Source organism: Chenopodium quinoa, unplaced genomic scaffold (assembly GCF_001683475.1).
Source record: "Chenopodium quinoa cultivar QQ74 unplaced genomic scaffold, ASM168347v1, whole genome shotgun sequence".
NCBI classification, from domain to species: domain Eukaryota; kingdom Viridiplantae; phylum Streptophyta; class Magnoliopsida; order Caryophyllales; family Amaranthaceae; genus Chenopodium; species Chenopodium quinoa.
The window spans coordinates 1,063,980-1,088,444 of NW_018743791.1; the positions used below are offsets into that span (position 1 = coordinate 1,063,980).

The 24,465-nt window shown below is 36.7% G+C and overlaps 1 long non-coding RNA gene across 2 annotated transcripts; it reads right to left on the reverse strand.

Moving 5' to 3' along the window:
- Positions 1-328: 328 nt before the first annotated feature.
- LOC110685058 lies at positions 329-23,761 on the reverse strand. 2 transcript variants are annotated; one of them, XR_002503908.1, is made up of 6 exons: positions 23,564-23,761; positions 22,414-22,569; positions 4,339-4,460; positions 4,160-4,241; positions 1,028-1,242; positions 329-895 (listed from the first exon to the last, which is right to left on the reverse strand). It is a non-coding gene; the product is annotated as an uncharacterized LOC110685058 (long non-coding RNA). The 2 variants fall into 2 exon arrangements; XR_002503907.1 differs by having other exon boundaries at positions 4,160-4,460.
- Between the last annotated feature and the right edge of the window lie 704 nt (positions 23,762-24,465).

The following is a 24,465-nucleotide window of genomic DNA, read 5'->3' on the forward strand; positions in this document are numbered from 1 at the left end:
ATTCTAAACTACCCACTTTTTTTGTCACTATATTTCTTGCTTCCTTCTAACCTTCCTATCAACTGTATATATGACTTTATAAATATGAATTAAAGAACTCTGCAAAATTTTCAAGAGTTTTATCCAATGATTGAAGCACCTAATTTAGTTATATGCTAAGTCATGAGGTGTAGTATGGTGCATCAATTAGTGCATATACACAACATAAAGATATGTCAAGAGTAACATTACATATTTTTTCCTTGATTCGTATCATATTAAAAGTCACTTATCCTAATAAAACTCCTAATAAAACTCGTCTCTAAACGTCAACCGAATATACCTCATATAAGGATAACAGTAACTAAAATTGAGTCAGAAATGAGAATCAATTGGAGTTTTTCACAACCTCACCTTTTCTGTAATTTTTTCAACTTAAACAGGCAATAAATTTACTCCTAACTCAGAACAGTCATAAGCTATGCAATAACCACACATAGTCAACTCTAACAGTTAAAAAGCCCACCTAATACTCTAATCCCCCATGTACTGATTATTTAAAAAGATGAATTATAACGCAAAAACAGTCAATCTTAGCCTGAATCATATAGTTTACAGAGATATAATACCCGCGTATTAAGTAACTATGCGCCCAACTCTCTGTTAGGCACTAAATTATGTTGATAAACCATCGATCTCTGTGGGTGTCATACGAAGAATTCCCACGGATTTAGCACCAGAGAAAGCACATTCACAATGATGAATTTGATGGCCTTCTCTTGCTTCTGCTGCTAAGAGTTCTTGGACGATGTTGCTTTCCACATGGCTGAATCCTTGGGTTGGAGTTAGCAGGGCATAGACTAATCAGTGATACTGAATGCCAAATCGACAGACTGGACAGGAATGCTTGTAATAGCTGAATGAATAAGCAGAGCAATCTAAGTTAAGTGACAGATAATATTAACCACATTACCACAATGAGGCCTTTCAACTTTTGAACATTAAATTGCAAAAGAATCTGATATTCTGATACTGAAGAATGCAATACCTCGAGGGCTAAGCGTTGATGAAGCTTTATTGAAAATCCCTCGACCCTTAGGATGTTGCTCATTATAAGCTACGTCAAAGGGCTACATTGCAGCAACACATAACTAGACAGTGAAAGGACACAGACACATGCAGATAGCATGAAGAAAGAAAACTGACCCAAAGTTTCCTGTAATCTACCTTCTCAACCTTGGTCTCCTCACAGTCGGTTGATTTCTGCAGTCAAAATCTAGAGTAAAGGATACTGTCCACATTCCCCAATGAATAGGCATTTTATTCAGCTGAACAAGATAAAAGATCTACATTGATTGTGGTGGAACTAGCAAAGGAATGTAGTTCCAAAAATATAAGTTCTTAACAACAAACAACACATGCCTATTCCCACAATATATTCAACTATGTAGCACGTACTGCAAAAAAGATGGTGCAGCGATCACAAACTACTTACAAATCTATATGACTAAAACTAAATGGCAAATCAATTACATTGGGTGCTGACTGCCTACGCCCAGGCCAAGGCCCTAAGCATAGGCGTTGCTGCCCAAAAAAGACACAATGCCAAGGCATAGACGTCAAGGCATAGGGAATACTACTACCCAGCCAAGGCACAAGGCCTAGGAAAAGGTGCTGTTACTTAGCAAAGACACGAGGCATAGTCAGCAGGCTAAGGCACAAGGTATGGGCAGCAGCCCAGCAGGTTGTGGCACAAGCCATAAGCCAAGGAAAAGGCATAAAAACACCTCATCCTTAAAAACTACCTATACATGGCCATAGAGGGTATTGTCTTGACTTGTCTGAGAGACATTTCTAGAAAGACAAGACATGAGCATGAGCCAAGGCATGGTAAGGCAAGAACAACGCAAGCAACTTTAGACATAATTGTGAGAGGTGGAAACTAAAAAATCATGAGCCGAAGTGATATGAAACAGAAGAACAAAGATCTATTTTTGTGGAATTATAGTGGGTTTTTGAGTGCAAGAAAAATAAAGATATGATTTTGGATCAAGATCTAAGAAAACAAGCTAAAATAATCAAACACCAAGTAAGATTATCTGGCAAAATAACTTGATTCACTAATCACAAAGTCTAATGAAACAAAGGTTTCAATCTAATCAATCACAAAGTTTGATAAAGCTTGAGGTTTTACCACAAAGGAGAGATCACAAAGAGCTCAATGAAGAGAAAAACTCCCATATTTTCCAATAATCAAAACAAGTTTATCTTTTACATCATAAAAGATTTCCTTTTATAGCGAGACACTATTACATGAAATAAAACCTTAAACCTCATTTAATCTAAACCATACAATATGAAAGGCTAGGATTACGTACAACATAATAACTAAATTAAATACCACAAAGTTTCACATGCGGCTGGCCGCACCGTAAGGCCAGCCGCAATATATATATATTTTTTCTCTCTCTTCTCTATCTCCTATTCTCTTTCCTTTTTTCTTCTTCCCACCTAAACACACCTCTTTCATGAACTTTCTTCTATCTCTCCTCTCTTCTCTTTCTCTCTCCTATTTTCATCTTCTCTAGTTAGCCCACTCAAATTAAACAAGTTAAATGGAGCAGCGGTGGTAGGGGGTAAGGAAGCTCCTCATACTCCGTCGCCGAAAAACAAGCTAGAGGTTTTAAGGCCAAATTCAGCCATGAAAACTCTAGATCTAAGTCGGCTAGGGGTTACTTGGGGTTACTAGGTTAGGGGTTACTAGGTCTGTTAGGGGTTACTTGGGGTTACTAGGTCGGTGAGGGGTTACTACTTACTAGGTCAGTCAGTGGTTACTAAGTCAGTCAGGGAGTCGGGGTATTACTTAAGTGGAGTTACTCGAGGGATTACTAGAGGGGTTACTGATATGGCACCTTGCCGCACCGTGCGGCCAGAAACGCGCTGATTAAATACAACCTATATATTTAAGTAGCATCCCAAATACAAGGAAAATCATCAAAAAAAATTTAAGTCGAGCCCATATATTTTCCGATCTTGTCAATTCAACACTAGTTGAATATGGATCAAAAGTAGTGTCGATGCTCTCGCATCACAAAGCATAAATAACCAATAATACAAAAGAAGATGAAAGACTCCATATTGGTTATTGTTGGAATCATGTCTTTTACTATCAATAATAAAGCAACATAACATAATCAAACAAAACTAATTTTTTGGAATTTATAGACATCTTTATAGGTGTCTAGTGGTTCCAAACCAACTTTTATGACCCCAAGGGTCACCCCACGCATCCAGTTTATTTTTGGAAAAAATTTCTAATTTGGTCGAAAATCGTGTATTATAACCTTCAATTTTGTACAATTTGGAACTTTTTTGGACACAGAAAAAACATGCCGAGATGCTTACCATAGACCCTAATACACCCCGGGAGTACATTTGGGTGGGTAGAACCATCCAATTTGCCTTTAAAATGTCAATTTACCCGTTTATAAGTTATGCTTATTTTATTAACTCAAAGCCACCAAGGCCTACAATTCTGACAACATAAAATGATTATATATGGTTCCAAACGACATTATATAACCTCGACATATATCCCCTAATATCTCGAGATTTTTCGACAAGGGGTCCCAAAACCTTCAAAATTGGTCCAAAAGCGTGGATATTTTGGACAATTTTGGACCTGGGGAAAAAATTTGTCGAGACATTTCCCATAGACCCCAATGCACTCTGGGAGTCCCTTTGTGTGGGTAGAACCATCCACTTTGCCTTCAATATGCCAATATGGTTGTTTTCGTACACCACTTGTATTGTGTATAGGCTCTCACGATGCCGTTATGTATCCGACTAATGATTGTATATGGGTCTCGACAACATTATATGACCCCAGGATGCATCCTATATTATTCCGTGACTTTTTGACACCGGGTTCCAAAGCCTAAATTGCCCGATTTTTTTGTATCAACCTTTAAATTTGGCTTCAGTAGATCATAAATTTGGTAATTCTGAAAGCCAAATTGGCAGACAAGAGTACTGGACAGAAATTCGTGCAATAGCCGAATGAATAAGCAGAGCAATCTGAGTTAAATGACGGATAATATTAACCACAATGAGACATTTCAACTGTTGATCATTAAATCACAAGAAGAACCTGATATCCTGATACTGATGAATGCAATACCTCGAGGGCTAAGCGTTGATGAAGCTTTGTAGAAAATCCCTCGCCCCTTAGGATATTGCTCGCCATAAGCTACGTCAAAGAGCTACATTGCAGCAACACATAACTGGACAGTGAAAGGACACAAACACATGCAGATAGCATGAAGAAAGAAAACTGACCCAATGTTTCCTGTAATCTACCTTCTCACCCTTGATCTCCTCACAGTCAGTTGATTTCTGTAGTAGTTGAAATCTAGAGTAAATGATATTGTCCCCCTTCTCCAATGAATAGGCATTTTATTCAGCTGAACAAGATATAAGATCTGCATTGATTGTGGTGGAACTAGTAAAGGAATGTAGTTCCAAAAATAAAAGTTTGTAACAACAAACAACACAGGCCTATTCACACAATATATTCAATTATGTAGCATGTACTGCAAAAAAGATGGTACAGCCATCACAAACTACTTACAAATCTATATGACTAAAACTAAATGGCAAATCAATTACATTGGGTGCTGACTGCCTACGCCCAGGCCAAGGCCCTAAGCATAGGCGTTGCACCCAAAAAAAAAAACACAATGGCAAGGCATAGACGTCAAGGCACAGGGACTACTACCCAGCCAAGACACAAGGCCTAGGAAAAGGTGCTGTTACCTAGCAAAGTCACAAGGCATAGTCAGCAGGCCAAGGCACATGGTATGGGCAGCAGCCCAGCAGGTTGTGGCACAAAGGCATAAGCCAAGGACAAGGCATAAAAACACCTCATACTTAAAAACTACCTATACATGGCCATAAAGGGTATTTTCTTGACTTGTCTGAGAGACATTTTCAGAAAGACAAGACATGAGCATGAGCCAAGACATGGCAAGGCATGAACAAGGCAGGCAACTTTAGACATATTTGTGAGAGGTGGAAACTAAAAAATCATGAGCCAAAGCATGACTAACCAACAATACAAAAGAAGATGAAAGACTCCATATTGGTTATTGTTGGAATCATGTCTTTTACTACCAATAATAATGCAACAAAACCGAATCAAACAAAACTCATTTTTGGGACTTTATAGAATCTTTATAGGTGTCTTATGGTTCCAAACCAACTTTTATGACCCCAAGAGTCACCCCACACATCCAGTTCATTTTTGGAAAAAAAATCAAAATGGACCAAAATTGTGTATTAACCATCAATTTTGTACAATTTTGGACTTTTTTCGACACAAAAAAAAAAAAAAAAAAAAAAAAAACAAAAAAAAAATGTCGAGATGCTTACCATGGACCCCAATACACCCAGAGAGTACATTTGGGTGGGTAGAACCATCCATTTTGCCTTTCACATGTCAATTTACCCGTTTAAAACTTACGCTTATATCATTAACTCAGAGCCACCACGGACATTTCTGACAACATAAAATGATCATATATGGTTCCAAACGATATTATATGACCCCAAAATGTATCCCTTAATATCTCGAGATTTTTCGACACCGGGTCCTGAAACCTTCAAAATTAGTCCAAAAGCGTGGATTATAGTCTTCAATTTTTGACAATTTTGGACTCGGGGAAAAAATTTGTCGAGATATTTCCCATAGACCCCAATACACTCCGGGATTCCATTTGGGTGGGTGGAACCATCCACTTTGTCTTTAAACTGCCGATATGGCTGTTTTCATACACCCTCTTGTATTGTGTATAGGCTATCACGAGGCTGTTATGTACCCGACTAATGATCGTATATAGGTCTAAACAGCATTATATGATCCCAGGGTGCATACTATATTATTCTGTGACTTTTTGATACCATGGTCCAAAGCCTAAATTGCCGATTTTTGTGTATCAACCTTTAAATTTGGCTTCCGTAGATCATAAAATTGGTAATTCAGCGGGTTCCCAAAGGGCCTTGACAATCCTACTTAGTGCTTGAAACCATCTTATTCATGCCTTTTCCATCCTTAATCATAATGTCTTAAGGCAAGCAAAGATGACATACCCTCAAATGCCAAATATAGTTGTTTGTTTTTTTTCACCTTAATTACACATGCCTTGTGCCCATGCCCACACTCTCTTGCACCACCCAACACCCCAACACAAAGGCGTTGTGCCTAGTCTATAACCCATATTTAGCATTGTTTAACAAATATGCATCGCTAACCTTGTTTAGCAAAATATTGGTGTTTTTATGGAATAAGGTGGAGGGAGGGACAAATCAAAGCAATAAAGGGCTGAAAATCAGTGGATCGTGGTAGCAAGCCACTTACAATATCCTGTCACGTATTTGAGTAGTCTGCAAAGGATTCAACCTCTAGGGTCCCTTTAGAAGCATAGAATACCCCTTGATAACTAATCTAGTTAGATGAAAAAATGTTCTTTAGATGCTAAAAACTGAAGGCTATAAGGATGTTTCCTAGGATCATATAAGCTTGCTTAGAACCATATACACCCACTAATTGGTCTCACAAGGGCCTAAACTCAATGTTGGATCATGTCTGTGACGGGCTAATAGGCTAAATTGATTGTTAAAACCCAAAGTAGATGAAGTTGCCTCCCGGGGTTTCATGGGATCCATGGAAAACAACTCATCCTATATCGTTCTCGAGTCCAGAAAAATATAAAAATTTCTTAAATTAAAGGCTATAATCTACGATTTTGGCTTTATTTTGGGATTTTTATTTTTTTTTTTAAATTAAAGTGAATGTAGCGGTCATCTACCGGGATCATAGTAGTTGATTTGGAACCATAACAAACCTACCAATGTCAAGTCTAGAAAACGAGTTTTGGTTCAATGTTGTGACTATTTTAGAATTTTGTTATAGTGCTAGTTAAGAGTTACATGAGCTACTATTGTATCCCATCATCGATTAGAATGGGCTTTTAATATATCTATAGTGATCAGATCACTCTAGTAGCAATACCTATAAAGCATGATGAATACAATATGAAGATCCCAATTGAAATTGATATGTAAGCTAATATATACATTTACCACTTAGAACAATTGAACAAAACTCTACAGAAAGGTCCTTCAATTCTAACTCAGGTGAGTTGAAAAGGGTTATGTGATTATTATTTAGAAATTTAGATTGTTAAAAAATTCAACTCAGCACTTTATAAGAGATATATTGTTCACAAAAACAGATGAACTTTCTTAAATGGATGCATAATAAGCACCAAGATAAATCGCCATAAAACAATTTGCCTAGCTAAGGCAGAAGACAAGGACAGCAGGTTAAGGCAAAAGAGAACCAAGGAGAAGGCATACAAACACTTCATGTGTATATGGCCATAGAGGGTATTGTCTTCCCATGTTTGAGAGACATTTTCGGAAAGATAAACCAAAGCATAGGCAACTTAAGACATAATTATGAGAGGAGCAAAAAACAAAATCATGAGCCCAAGCATGAATTAGGTAGTTCCGACCACCAAATAGGGCTCTCGGAGTTCTCGAGAAGTTTGGAAAACACCTTGACGCCTAACCAGTCCATCTTTGGATGCTAAATGGAAGTTTAAAAACACACCAAATTGGATTATCTTCAGGATTCGGTGCCAAAAACTTAAGTAAGGGTGGGAGATATACCTCAAAATCAAAATAGATTGTTTAAAGCCATACAAGCCCACTATTTGACCCCAACGAGATCAAGGATGGCCAAGACTTAATGCGAGTGCACATAATGGACTAAATTAACCATTAAAAGGCAAAGTAGATGATTCTAACTACTCATGTGGCTTCCCGGGGTCTCATAAGGTCCATGGAAGATATCTCATCCGTTGTCTTTTCTGATTTTAGAAAAGTAAAAATGTTTTGCAAAATCAAAATCTATAATCCATAATTTCGGATAAATTTTGAGAAATTTTTCCAAAATTGAAGTGGACGTGAGAGATGTTTTCCGAGGTCATAAAAATTTGTTTGGAATCATGAAAGACCACATAATATGTCTCTATAATCTCAAAAAAAAGAGTTTGATTAAATGTCGTGACAATTTAAGATTTTTGTTGTATCGATAGTCAAGAGCTAAAATAAATGGTTCCAATTGGTGACGGGGCATTCCAAGGTTCCATTAAGGTGTCAAGATCATTTTATTTCTTTATCAAACCTTTGTTGATGCTAGTTATTCATTAAAGCAAAGGGGTGGCCTAAACCCAATGACCAAACGTACGCATGTTTGTAACCGATTAAATTGACCATTAAGAGGCAAACTAGATGATTTTTATTACCCAAGTGGCCTGTGAGGGTTTCATAGGGTCCATATTAAGCACTTTGTCCTTCATCTTTATCAAGTTTAAATTTTGTAAAAAATTAAAGGCTATAATCCACGACATTAGATGAATTTTGGAAAATTTTCCATAATAAGGTGGATGAGAGGGATGTCTCTCGAGGTCATAAAAGTTGGTTTGGAATCATAAAAGACCTAAAAATATGTCTTTAAAACCTTACAAATGAGTTTTATTCAATGTTTTGGCTATTTCGGATTTTTGTTGTAAAGAGCTATAAAAACTCATTCCAATAGGTACCGGGTAAGTCATAGATCAATTAATGAGTCAAGAATCTTTACTAGTTTATCACACCTTTGTTGATTTTGGTTGTTTCATAAAAGACCATGGGTAGCCTAGACCCAATGGGGAAACATGCACCTATAACCAGATAAATTGACCATTAAGAGGCAAGTGGATGATTCTAACTACTCAAGTGGCCTACCGGGGTCTTAAAGGTTTCATGATAACCACCCTGTCCTATCCATGTTTTTTTTGGGGAATTTCAAGAAATTTTCAAAATTAAATTGGATGAGAGGGACGTCTCCCTAGGGTACAAAAGTTCGTTTGGAACCATAAAGACCTAACAATATGTCTCTAAAATGAAAATGAGTTTGGTTTAATGTTGTGACTATTTTGGAATTTTGTGGTAGTGATGCTAAAGAGCTACAAGAAATAATTCCTTTTGATGCCGGAGCATTCCATTAAGGTATTAAGAATCTTTTAATAGTTTATCACACATTTGTTGACTCATTGAAAACTACTACATTTAGTTTTTCCCTACCGTTCATACATCATATTAAAAATTATAAACACAAGCTTGCAAACAATTCTCCTACCTGCCAAAACAAACAAGTGCAACAATCCAAGCACCATAATTATTCAGCCATCACATTCCAATACTTGTTTCATAAGAATCCCCGAACTCTGTACACAGGAGTCCCCAAGTGAGGGTGAATTATGGTGCATGGGTAGTTTGTTTTGTGAGGCCTGAGGCTGGTAACAAATCTTTTGCTAGCTGACCACATGTTGCTGGACACAGTATAATATGCAACAGTGTTAACATCAAAGATCTGAGTCTTGAACTCCTTTCCATCATCTACACCTAAGTTAGATCAAGAAATAGCATGGTTTAACCTCCTATCTGCTAAGGAGTCCCATATTCAGACTTAAGATCTTTAATTTTAACAGCAATGTCAGAAGAATGGATTTTATTAGGTACATCCTCTCAACAACAATTTATCTAGAATGTGTCCATACTTGCACTTAGAGCTGTTAAAAGTTGATTGACCAGAAATACCGACTCAAACCCGATTATTAACCGACCCATTGAACCCGAAAAAATGTTGACCCAAACCCGACCTGAAACCAACCCTAGACCCGAGTTGACCCAAGTATGTGAGACCCGAAACCCGAACATGATCTGACCCGGAGATGACCCGACCTGAATGTAACAACCCGATTTGAACCGAAATTTGACCCAAACCCGTTTCAACCCGTCAAAACCCGAATTTAACCTAACGTGAATTCAACCCAGCCCGTTCCTAACCCGACCCGAATTTAACACAACCTATTACAAACCCGACCGAAATAAACCCGACTTGTTATTAACATGACCCAAATTCAACCCAACTTGTTATTGACCCGACCCGAATTTTACCAGACCTATTACTAACCCGACCCAAAAATTCAACATGATCTGTTACTAACCTGACTCTAAATCAACACGACTTGTTATTGACCCGACCTAAATTCAACCCAAATTGTTCCTAACCCGATTTCACATCACCTTAAACGCAATTTAAACTTCCTTATTATTGTTGATCAAAACATTTTGTCTAGGGAGACCAAGTAGGTCCACGCCAGCAAAAGAAAGGAGCATCATCCTCAAATTAAAGAGTTAAATATAGTATATATTTGTTGTATGGTCAAAAGAGATAATTATCGTCCTAAATTATAAACTATAGTTCCCTAGTATATTGTCATATATATTATAGTCAAATGAAATAATTAGCTTGATAAAAATTATTGTAACCTGCAAATTATTGACTTGAACATAACCCGACTTGACTCCGAGAATGACCCGACTTGGAAATGACTTAACCTGATTATAACCCGCAAATTATTGACTTGAACCGAACCCGACTTGAACCCGAGAATGACCTGACTTGAAAATGACCCAACCTGATTATAACTCGCAAATTAATAACTTGAACCGAAACCGACTACAACACGAGAATGACCCGACCTGATTCTAACCCGCAAATTAATGACTTGAACCAAACCCGACTCGAACCCGAGAATTACCCTAACCCGTTTTAACCCGTGAAAACCCGAATTAAACCCGACCTATTTTTCACTTGACCCGAAAGTAACCCGACCTGTTATTAACCCGACCTAAACCCGACCCAAACACAATAAGTGTGACCAGACTCAAGCATGACCAAACCTTAACCCGACCCGCATAGGTTATAGAATTAATCTGAATTAACCCGACCCGAGTTGAACCGACCCACTCTTACCGACCCAAACTCGACCCGTTTACCCGAATTGAATGCTCTGCCCGAAACCTCTAAAATTTCTCAAAAAGCGAGGATATTAGCCTTCAATTTTTGGAATTTTTAGACTGTTTTTCACCCGAAAATAAAAATTGCCGAATAGTTTACCGTGGTCCCTAAAACCCTCTAGAGTCCAATTGTCTGGGTGGAACTATCCTATTTGCCTTTAAACGACCAATTCACCGGCTTACAACTTGCACCAATTTCATTAACTCAAGCTTACCACGAACACTTATGACAACATATAATGATCATATATGGATCCAAACGGCATTATATGACCCCGAGATGTATCCTATAAAATCTCAATGCTTTTCGACACCGGGACCAGAACATACGAAATTTATCAAAAAGCGTGGATATTAGCCTTCAATTTTGGAATTTTTTGATTTTTTTTTCACCCGGATATAAAAATTGCCGAAATGTTTACCATGGTCCCAAATACCCTCCGGAAATCCAATTGGTTGGGTGGAACCATCCAATTTGCCGTTAAACGACCAATTTACCCATTTACAACTTACACTGATTTCATTAATTCAAGTCTACCACGAACATTTATGACAACATATAATGATCATATACGGTTCCAAACGGCATTATATGACCCCGAGATGGATCCCTTAATTCTTAAGGCTTTTCGACACCGGGACCCTAAACCTCAAAAATTACTCAAAACTCGTGGATATTAGCCTTCAATTTTGGAATTTTTTGACTTCTTTTCGCCTAGAAATAGAAAATTTCCGAAATGTTTTACATGGTCCCTAATACCCTCGGGCGTCTAATTGAGTGGGTGGAACTATCCAATTTGCCTTTAAAAAGCTAATTTAGCGGTTTACAACTTGCACTAATTTAAATAACTCAAACCTACCAGAGACATTTATGACAGCCAAAAATGATCATATATGGTTCTAAAAAGCATTATATGACCTAAAGATGTATCCCCTAAAATTTCAAAACTTTTCGACCCTGGGCTTCGAAACTTGAAAAATTTCTCATAAAGTGTTGATAATAGTCTTCAATTTTGGAATTTTTTGATTTTGTTCGCCCGGAAAAAAAAATTGTCAAATGTTTACCATGGTCCCTAATATCCTTCGGAAGTCTTATTGGGTTGGTGAAACAATCCAATTTGCTTTTAAACGGACAACTTACCGATTTACAACTTTTGTCGATTTCATTAATTCAAGCCTATCACGATCATTTATGACAACATATAATGATCATATAAGATTTCAAACGGCATTACATAACCCCGAGATGTATCTCTTAAAATCTCATGCCTTTTCGACACCTGGCCCCAAAACCTCCAAAATTTCACAAAAACCGTGGATATTAGCCTTCAATTTTAGAATTTTTGGAATTTTTTTCGGCCGGAAATAAATATTGCCGAAAGGTTACAATGGTCCTTGATACCCTACGAGAGTCCAATTGCGTTGGTGGAACCATTCAATTTCCCTTTAAACAATCAATTTACCGGTTTACAACTTACACCGATTTCATTAAATCAAGCCTACCATGAACATTTATGACAACATATAATGATCATAGACGGTTCCAAAGGCATTATATGACCCCGAGATGTATTTCTTAAACTCAAACCTTTTCGACACTGGGCCCCTAAACCTCTAAAATTACTCAAAAATCGTGGATACTAGCCTTCAATTTGGGAATTTTTTAACTTATTTTCGCCCGCAAATAAAAATATTTCGAGGTGTTTTCCATGGTCCCTAATACCCTCCGGTCGTCCAATTGGGTGGGTAGAACTATCCAAGAAAAGGGAAGCGCTTACGAGCAAGAAAAGAAGAAGACTTTCTCATTGCATTTGCTGGCCTATCCCTATCTGTCGCCGAGTCTGAGGACGAAAGAGTCTTCCTACGTTCTTTGCAGGCTGCCTTCTCTTCTCCTTGATCAATCCCTTGCCTAATGCCTACTGAAAATGGGGCCCGTAAAAAAAATGAGGATCCTTCCCAAACAAAACCAGGGGAGGCAGCAGCCCCCACCTTCACCGCCACAGCATGGGGGAGCCGCTCCTTAATCCGAACTCAAAAAAAGAATAACCGGGTCTCTAGAAAAGAGAATGAAAAGCCCGGGGCACTACTGGCAAAGACCGTCTGGCGAAAACGCCGCAGGCGCGAAGCGCGGTAGGCCCGCGCCGAGGGAGCATAGCATAGGGGGGAACCCGGACGGTGGAAGAACCGGGAGAGGCCAGGTCATTTGACGGAAATGGATAGAACTATCCAATTTGCCTTTAAACAGCCAATTAACCGGTTTACAACTAGCACTAATTTCAATAACTCAAACCTACCACGAACATTTATGACAACAGAAAATAATCATAATGGTTCCAGGCAGCATTATATGACCTAAAGATGTATCCCCTAAAATTTCAAGACTTTTCGATCCCGGACTCCAAAACCTACATAATTTCTCAAAAAGTGTTGATATTAGTCTTCAATTTTGGAATTTTTTTATTCTTTTCACCCAGAAAAAAAAATTGTCAAATGTTTACCATAGTCCCTAATATCCTTCGGGAGTCTAATTGGGTTGGTGGAACAATCCAATTTGCCTTTAAACGGCCAATTTACCGATTTACAACTTCCGCCGATTTCATTAATTCAAGCCTATCACGATCATTTATGACAACATATAATGATCATATAAGATTCCAAACGGCATTATATAACCCCGAGATTTATCTCCTAAAATCTCATGTCTTTTCGACATCTGACCCCAAAACCTCCCAAATTTCACAAAAACCGTGGATATTAGCCTTCAATTTTAGGATTTTTTGAATTTTTTTCGCCGAGAAATAAATATAGCTGAAAGGTTACCATGGTCCCTAATACCCTACGAGAGTCCAATTGGGTGGGTGAAACCATTCAATTTGCCTTTAAACAGCCAATTTACCGGTTTACAACTTACACCGATTTCATTAAATCAAGCCTTCCACGAATATTTATGACAACATATAATGATCATATACAGTTCCAAACGGCATTATATGACCCCGAGATGTATTTCCTAAAATCTCAAGCCTTTTCGACACGAGCCCTGAAACCTCAAAAATTACTCAAAAATCGTGGATACTACCCTTCAAATTGGGAATTTTTTAACTTATTTTCGCCCGCAAATGAAAAATTTTCGATATGTTTTCCATGGTCCCTAATACCCTCAAGTCATTTGGGTGGGTAGAAGTATTTAATTTGCCTTAAAACGGCCAATCAACCGATTTACAACTTGCACTAATTTCAATAACTCAAACCTACCACGAGCATTTATGACAATAGAAAATGATCATATATGGTTCCAGAGAGCATTATATGACCTAAGGATGTATCCCCTAAAATTTCAAGACTTTTCGATCCCGGGCTCCAAAACCTACAAAATTTCTTAAAAAGTGTAGATATTAGTCTTCAAATTTTGGAATTTTTTTATTCTTTTCACCCGGGAAAAAAATTGGCAAATGTTTACTATGGTGCCTAATATCCTTCTGGAGTCTAATAAGGTTGGTGAAACAATCCAATTTGCCTTTAAACGACCAATTTATAGATTTACAACTTCTGCCGATTTCATTAATTCAAGCCTATCACGATCATTTATGACAACATATAATGATCATATATGGTTCCAAACGGCAATATATAACCCCGAGAAGTATCTCCTAAAATCTTATGTCTTTTCGACACTTTGCCCCAAAACCTCCAAAATTTCACAAAAACCGTGGATATTAGCCTTCAATTTTAGAATTTTTGGACTTTTTTTCGCCCGAAAATAAATATTGCCGAAAGGTTTACCATGGTCCCTAATACCCTACGAGAGTCCAATTGGGTGGGTGAAACCATTCAATTTGCCTTTAAACAGCCAATTTACCGGTTTACAACTTACATAGATTTAATTAAATCATACCTACCACGAACATTTATGACAACATATAATGATCATATACGGTTCCAAACGACATTATATGACCCCGAGATATATTTCCAAAAATCTCTAGCGTTTTCGACACCGGGCCCCGAAATTTCAAAAATTACTCAAAAATCGTAGATACTAGCCTTCAAATTGGGAATTTTTTAACTTATTTTCGCCCGTAAATAAAAAAATTTCGATATGTTTTCCATAGTCCTAATACCCTCCGGTCGTCCAATTGGGTGGGTAGTACTATCCAATTTGCCTTTAAACGGCCAATTAACCGATTTACAGCTTGCACTAATTTCAATAACTCAAACCTACTACGAACATTAATGACAACAGAAAATGATCGTATATGGTTCCAAACAGCATTATATGACCTAAAGATGTATCCCCAACAATTTCAAGACTTTTCGATCCCGGGCTCTGAAACCTTCAAAATTTCTCAAAAAGTGTTATAATTAGTCTTCAATTTTGGAATTTTTTGATTTTTTTACCCGGAAAAAAAATTGTCAAATGTTTACCATGGTCCCTAATATCCTTCGGGAGTCTAATTGGGTTGGTGAAACAATCCAATTTGCCTTTAAACGAACAATTTACCAATTTACAACTTCCGCCGATTTCATTAATTCAAGCCTATCACGATCATTTATGACAACATATGTGGTTCCAAACGGCATTATATGACCCAGAGATGTATCTCCTAAAATCTCAAGCTTTTTCGACATCTGTTCCTGAAACCTCTAAAATTTCTCAAAAAACGTGGATAATTAGTCTTCAATTTTGATATTTTTTAGAATTTTTGCCCAGAAAAAAAAAATTGCCGAAATGTTTACCATGGTTCTTAATACCCTTCGGGAGTCTAATTGGGTGGGGGTGGAACTATCCAATTTGCCTTTAAACCGCCAATTTTCCGGTTTACAACTTGCACTGATTTCATTAAATGAAGCCTACCACGAACATTTATGACAACAAATAATGATCATATATGGTTTCAAACACCATTATATGACCCAAGATGTATCCCCTAAAATTTCAAGACTTTTCGACACCGGATATCAAAACCTTCAAAATTTCTTAAAAAGCGTGTATATTAGTCTTCAATTTTGAAAATTTTTGACTTTTTTCGCCTGAAAAAAAAAAGTTGCCGAAATATTTACCATGGTCCCAAATACCTTGGGGAGTCTAATTGGGTTGGTGGAACCATCCAATTTGCCTTTAAACAGCTAATTTACCGATTTACAACTTTCGCCGAATTCATTGATTCAAGCCTATCACGAACATTTATGACAACATATAATGATCATATATGGTTCCAAACGGCATTATATAACCGCGAGATGTATATCCTAAAATCTCAGGGCTTTTCGACTCTTGGCCCCAAAACCTCTAAAATTTCTCAAAAAACGTGGATATTAGCCTTCAATTTTAGAATTTTTGGACTTTTTTTCACCCATAAATAAATATTGCCGAAAGGTTTACCATGGTCCCTAATACCCTACAAGAGTCCAATTGGGTGGGTGGAACCATTCAATTTGCCTTTAAACAGCCAATTTACCGGTTTACAACTTACACCGAATCATTAAATCAAGCCTACCACGAACATTTATGACAATATATAATGATCATATACGGTTCCAAACGACATTATATGACCCCGAGATGTATCTCCTAAAATCTCAAGCCTCTTCGACACCGGGCCCTGAAACCTCAAAAATTACTCAAAAATCGTGGATATTAGCCTTCATTTTGGGAATTTTTTGACTTATTTTCGCCCGGAAATAAAAAAATTCCGATATGTTTTCCATGGTCCTTAATACCCTCTGGGCGTCCAATTGAGTAGGTGGAACTATCCAATTTGCCTTTAAACGGCCAATTTACCGGTTTACAACTTGCACTGATTTCATTAAATCAAGTCTACCACGAACATTTATGACAACAAACAATAATCATATACGGTTCCTAACAGCATTATATGACCTAAAGATGTATCCCCTAAAATTTTATGACTTTTCGACATCGGGCTCCGAAACCTTCAAAATTTCTCAAAAAGTGTGGATATTAGTGTTCAATTTTTGAATTTTTTTATTTTTTTCGCCCAGAAAAATAATTGCTGAAATCTTTACTATGGTCCCTAATACCCTTCAGGAGTCTAATTGGTTTGGTGGAACCATCCAATTTGCCTTTAAACGACCATTTATAGAATTACAACTTCTGCGATTTCATTAATTCACCCCTATCACGAACATTTATGACAACATATAATGATCATATATGGTTCCAAACAGCATTATATGATCCTGAGATGTATCTCCTAAAATCTCAAGCCTTTTCGACACCTATTCCCGAAACCTCCAAAATTTCTCAAAAAATGTGGATATTAGTCTTCAATTTTTGAATTTTTTAACTTTTTTGCCCGGAAAAAAAAAAATTGTCGAAATGTTTACCATAGTTCTAATACCCTTAGGGAGTCTAATTAGGTGGGTGAAACTATCCAATTTGCCTTAAACCGCCAATTTACCGGTTTACAACTTCCACTGATTCATTAAATCAAGCTTACCACGAACATTTATTACAAAAAATAATGATCGTATATGGTTTCAAACACCATTATATGACCCTGAGATGTATCCCTAAATTTCAAGACTTTTCGACACAGAGCTTTGAAACCTTCAAAATTTCTCAAAAAGCGTGGATATTAGTCTTCAATTTTGGAATTTTTCGACTTTTTTCGCCCGGAAAAAATAATTGCCGAAATGTTTACCATAGTCTCTAATACCCTACGGGAGTCTAATTGGGTTGGTGGAACCATCCAATTTGCCTTTAAACGGTAAATTCACCGATTTACAACTTCCTGCGATTTCATTGATTTAAGCCTATCACGAACATTTATGACAACATATAATAATCATATATGGTCGAAACGACATTATATGACCCCGAGATGTATCTCCTAAAATCTCAAACCTTTTCGACACCTGGCCCCATAACCTCCAAAATTTCTCAAAAAGCGAAGATATTAGCCTTCAATTTTGGAATTTTTTGACATTTTTTGGCCTGGAAATAAATATTGCCGAAATGTTTACCAGGGTCCCTAATATCCTACGAGAGTGCAATTGGGTGGGCGGAACCATCCAATTTGCCTTTAAACGGCCAATTTATCGGTTTACAACTTACACCGATTTCATTAAATTAAGTCTACGACGAACATTTATAACAACATATGATGATCATATACGGTTCCAAACGGCATTATATGACCCCGGGATGTATCCCCTGAAATTTCAAGACTTTTCGGGTCTCAAAACTTTTAAAATTTTTCAAAAAGCATGGATCTTAGCCTTCAATTTTAGGAGTTTTTGACTTTATTTCGCTCGAAAATAAAAAATTGCTGAAATGTTTACCATGGTCCCAAATTCCTTCCGGTTGTTTAATTGAGTTGGTGGAACCATCCAATTTGCTTTTAAACAGCTAATATACCGGTTTACAACTTGCACCGATTTTTTTAACTCAAGCCTACCACTAACATTTATGACAAAATATAATGGTCATATATGTTCCAAACGGCATTATATGATCCCCAAATGTATTCTCTAAATTCTCAAGACTTTGCGACATCGGGCCCCGAAACCTCTAAAATTTCTCAAAAAGCGTAAACATTAGCCTTCAATTTTTGAAATTTTTGACTTTTTTTGGCCAGTAAATAAAGATTGCCGAAATGTTTACTATGGTCCTTAGTACCCTATGGTAGTCCAATTGGGTGGGTGGAACCATCCAATTTGCCTTTAAAAGGCCAATTTAACGGTTTACAACTTGCACCAATTTTATTAACTCAAAGGTTACCACGAACATTTATAACAACAAATAGTGATCATATATGGATCTAAACGACATTATATGACCTCGAAATGTATTCACTAGAATCTCAAAGCTTTTCGATACCGGGCCCCGAAACCTCTAAAATTTCTCGAAAAGCATGGATATTAGCCTTTAATTTTGGAATTTTGACATTTTTTCGCCCGGAAATAATAATTGCCGAAATGTTTACCATGGCCCCTAATACACTTCGGGAGTCCAATTGGGTGGGTGGAACCATCCAATTTGCCTTAAAATGGCCTATTTACCAGTTTATAACTTGCACCGATTTCATTAACTCAAGCCTACCACGAACATTTATGACAACAAATAATGATCATATATGGTTCCAAACGGCATTATACGACCCTGAGATGTATCTCATTAAATCTCAAGCTTTTTCGATACCGGGTTCCGTAACCTCCAACATTTCTAAAAAAGCATAGACCTTCAATTTTAGAATTTTTTTACTTTTTTTCTCCCTGAAACAAATATTGCCGAAATGTTTACCATGATCCCTAATACCCTACGAGAGTCCAACTGGGAAGGTGGAACCATCCAATTTGCCTTTAAATGGCCAATTTACTATTTTACAACTTACACTAATTTCATTAACTCAAGCATACCACGAACATTTATGACAACATATAATGATCATATACGGTTCCAAACGGCATTATATGACCCCGAGATGTATCCCCTAATTCTTAAGGCTTTTCAACACCGAGCTCCGAAACCTCCAAAATTACTCAAAAAACATGGATATTAGTCTTCAATTTTGGAATTTTTTAACTTATTTTCACCCGGGAATAAAAAAAATTCTGAAATGTTTACCGTGGTCCCTAATACTCTCCGAGCGTCCAATTGAGTGGGTGGAACTATCCAATTTGCCTTTTAACAACTAATTTAACGGTTTACAACATGCCTTGATTTCATTAACTCAAGCCTGCCACGAACATTTATGACAACAAATAATGATCATATTTGGTTCCAAACAACATTATATGACCCCCGAGATGTATCCCCTAAAATTTCATGACTTTTTTGACACCAGGCTCCGAAACCTTTATTATTTCTCAAAAAACGTGGATATTAGTATTCAATTTTGGAATTTTTTGACCTTTTTAGCGCGGAAAAAAAATTGCCGAAATGTTTACCATGGTCCCTAATACCCTACGGAAGTCCAATTGGGTAGGTGGAATCATCCAATTTGCCTTTAAATGACCAATTTAATTACCGGTTTACAACTTGCACGGATTACATTAAAGCCTACTACGAACATTTATGACAATATATAATGATCATATATGGTTCCTAACGGCATTATATGACCCCGATATGTATCCCCTAAAATATTAATATTTTTCTAGTTTTCTACACCGGGCCCCGAAACTTCCAAAATTTCTAAAAAAACGTGGAAGTTAGCCTTCAATTTTGATTTTTTTTTTTTTGTCCGTAAATAAAAATTGCCGAAATCTTTACCATGTTCCCGAATACCCTCCGGGAGTCTAATTGGGTGGGTGGAACCATCCAATTTGCTTTTAAACGACCAATTTACCGGTTTACAACTTGCACCGATTTCATTAATTCAAGCCTACCACGAACATTTATGCCAACATATAATGATCATATATGGTTCCAATTGGCATTGTATGACCCCGAGATGTATTCCATAGAATTTCAAGACTTTTCGACACTAGGCCCCGAAACCTTCAAAATTTCTCAAAAAGCGTGGATATTAGACTTCAATTTTAGAATTTTTTGACTTTTTTCGCCTGGAAATCAAAATTACCGAAATATTTACCATGGTCCCTAATACCCTTTGGGAGTCCAATTAGGTGTGTGGAACCATTCAATTTGCTTTTAAACGGCCAATTTACCGGTTCACAAATTGCACCGAATTATCGATTTACAACAGCAAATTTAAATAACTTGCACCCAACTCGACTTTAACCGAAATTGACCCAAACCCGTTTTAAACCGTCAAAACCTGAATTTAACCCGACTTGTTACTAACCTGACCTGAATTCATCCTGACCCGATTTAACCCAACATGTTACAAACCCGACCCGAAATCAACCCGACCTGTTATTGACCCGACTCGAATTTTACCATACTTATTACTTACCCAACCCAATAACCCGATCTGTTACTAACCCGACTCGAAATTAATACGACTTGTTATTGACCCGCCCTAAATTCAACCCAAATTGTTCTTGACCCGATTTCAAATCACCTTAAATGCAATTTAGTCCACCTTATTATTGTTGATCAAAGCATTTTGTCTTGGGAGACCAAGTCGATCCAGGCCAGCAAAAGAAAGGAGCATCAACCTCAAATTTAAGAGTTAAATATAGTATATATTTGTTGTATGGTCAAAGGAGATAATTATATTCCTAAATTATAGACTATAGTTCCCTAGTACACTGTCATACTTCCTCCGTTCTTTTATTATTGCACCACTTGCCTTTTTAGGAATTTTCACAAATATTGCACCATTTCCTCTTTAGGAAAAAATTATGTGTTCACACTACAAATGCCCAACATACCCTTGCTTTTTTACAATTACTTTTTAGTTTATCAATATGTCACATGGGCAATTTTTCTCTCTCTTACTTTTTTCCACTACCAAAAAATTTGTGCCCAACCCCTATGGTGCAATAATAAAAAAAGGAGGAAGCATATATTATATTCAGAAGATATAATTAGCTTGATAAAAATGATAATCATCTATTTATAGTTAGTTGAACCCGAATATAACCTGACTTAAAAATGACCCGACCTGATTGTAACCAGCAAATTATGGACTTGAACATAACCTGACTTGAATCCGAGAATGACCCGACTTGAAAATGACCCAACCTAATTATAACCCGCAAATTATTGAATTGAACTGAACCCGACTTGAAAATGACCCAACCTTATTATAATCCGCAAATTATTGACTTGAACCGAACCCGACTCAAACCCGAGAATGACCCGGCTTGATTCTAATTCGCAAATTATTGACTTGAACCGAACCTGAGAATTACCCTAATCCGTTATAGAATTAATCTGAATTGACCCGACCCACTCTTACCTGACCCAATCCCGACCCGTTTACCCGAATTGACAGCTCTACCTGCACTACATAATGTGGAAATCCTTCCCGCTAGGATTTATGAGCAGTCAGTTAAAGAGGATCTAACCTGATCCACAACTACAGATCCCTGGGGAGCTGCTTATCATATCAAACCCCCAAATCCCATCTCCCAAATCCATCTTTCCACTTCAATTTATCACACAACTTCACTATTTAGCCAAATGTCTCCAACTGACTATTAATTATTAAAATTTTGGTTAATGCATAAAAAAATCAATCAAATTAGGTGCATCATATTTTATCATCAACTATGGAAGACAAAAGTCAACATCCATTTCAACTAAATCTAGGGAGCAAAAAAAAAAGGCAAGAAATTCATGTAGAATAGAGCTATAAGGTGAAGGGAAAACACATAAAGTGCGGCTGAATCAACTCACTGCATCGCACTAACCTAGTTATTGCACCCTTGTAGGTGTTGAGCTACAAGGGTGCAATAACTAGGTTAGTGCGATGCAGTGAGTAGGTTCTTCAAAAAATTCCCTTGTAGGTGTTGAGCTGCGTCGTAAAGCATCACAATGTGCCTCACTTCATGCAAAAGTTGGAAATAATCAATAACTAGACTAACCACATCAGCATCATTGTCATCAGAGTCCTTAGGCAGATCACATTTCTAACCACCCAAGCCGTTGGCTTCGTGTGAGCTAACTTGATTGTCTCCCATCGTCGATCAGAATGCAGTTATAATGTATCTGTAATGATCAGATCACTCTAGCGGCAACACCTACAAAGCATGATAAATACAATGTGAGGAACCCCTAATACATACATATATGAACAAAATTCTGACAGAAAGGTCATTCAAATCTAAACAACTTTGATTTGTTGAAAAGGAAGTGGTCATTGTTGAATTGAAAAGGGCACCATGGAAGAATTCAACTAATGCACTATATATGAGATACATTGTTCACGAAAACAGACAACCGTAGATTGAAGAGAGCCACATTGCAGATAACACCCATTGCCATTAATAAAGATAACACTAGATGGTCATTCACTACCAAAGCAATTGCTACGTAAGTGATCGTCAATCATCATCAACCAACTCACCCCACTCCTCCCCTCCCATAAAAATCTTCCCACAGAAAATCCTGCAATTCAACGGCACTAGTCCCACACCCCACCCCGCCCTTTAATTGGCAGTATACTTTCACAATTGGAGTATTAACTTGTTTATAAATGATTGGAATACTAGAATTACCACGAGAACCTCCATTGTGTACCCAAGGACTTCTAGAGCTAGGCAAACCCACTTACCCACAGGTGATTTTGTGCACATTTGAGAACTTCAAATAAGCAAAAATTGATCAAGTGAGCAAAAGAATACCAATTGGATTTTGCAAATCACCAATATTCACAACTAGGACACAAATGTAAACAACCTCCATCTGGTCACGGTCACACTCATGCTCACATAATTACGTCACTAGTTCAAATTACACTAACAATGCGACTATGAAATCCGGATAGAAGCGAGTTTTAACATAATTTTTCCACTAATGATTATAAAACTTGTATCTGACTAAACCCAACAATTCAGATCATAGATGAATAAATTAGAATTTGGAATAAAGAATTGAACTTCCAGTTTTAGCATGAAATTTAAAAGCAAGAAAGTATAGCTAATAATCGCTGAATTCAAATACACAAAGTTAAATTCATAATTCTAAATGTAATTTGTTACATAAATCAGTAGTTAGAAACGAATGGAGACTTACAATTAGAGCTTTGATTTTGAGTTTAGTACATAAATGGCGCAATTGAAGAAGCTCATTTGAGAGTTGAGACATTTGTTCTGTTTCTCTCTCCTCTCAGAGTTTCAGCATATGTAGAAGAAGCTCATTTCAGGAAAATTGAGTCTAATATTAACCCTAACTCATTTCATGGAACAACATTTTTTGATAATAAGGGTTGTAGTGTGGCTTGATTAAATTTTTTATGTGCCATTCGATTACAAGTTTGACACCTCAATGTAAAGTTAAATTTCGTACATACGTGATATTTTATGGTTAAAATTTTTGCTTTATACAAATACAAGTTATAATTTTATGATTTTGTGATTTTGCTATCAATCTTTTGTTATTATTTTAAGAAAGTTATAAAACCCTACCGATAAACAAGTTATAACCTTTCACATCATGAGGATAAAAGAATTGAATTTGAATTGTCTAATTGCTATTTATCTAACAAATTATAATAGTTTCTAAAAAAAACAAAGTCTATTTTTATTGTTATGGATGTCTAGTAATTTTTGTTATTTCTTGTTTGACATTATATATATATATATATATACATGTCATTTTTACATAACATTTGGCTTAATAAGTAAAAGAATTTAATTTTGTGTGCGTCAAAATAATCCCTTTTAATTTTAAACGTGATTTGCTAACTTTCTAATATCTCCACAATCTTGTGATGCTACATGTACTTGACCCAAACTTACTTTAATTATGTAGCTAATTCACATACAAAACATTATAAAATAGCATCAAACTATCTTAAAAGGTAGAGGATTAACAAGGCAGAATCATATGCACTCATAAATAAATATATGTAAATAAAATAAAAAAAATTAAACAAAAAAGTCTTTATTCCCTTGAGCTTTAGTCATTAGATGACA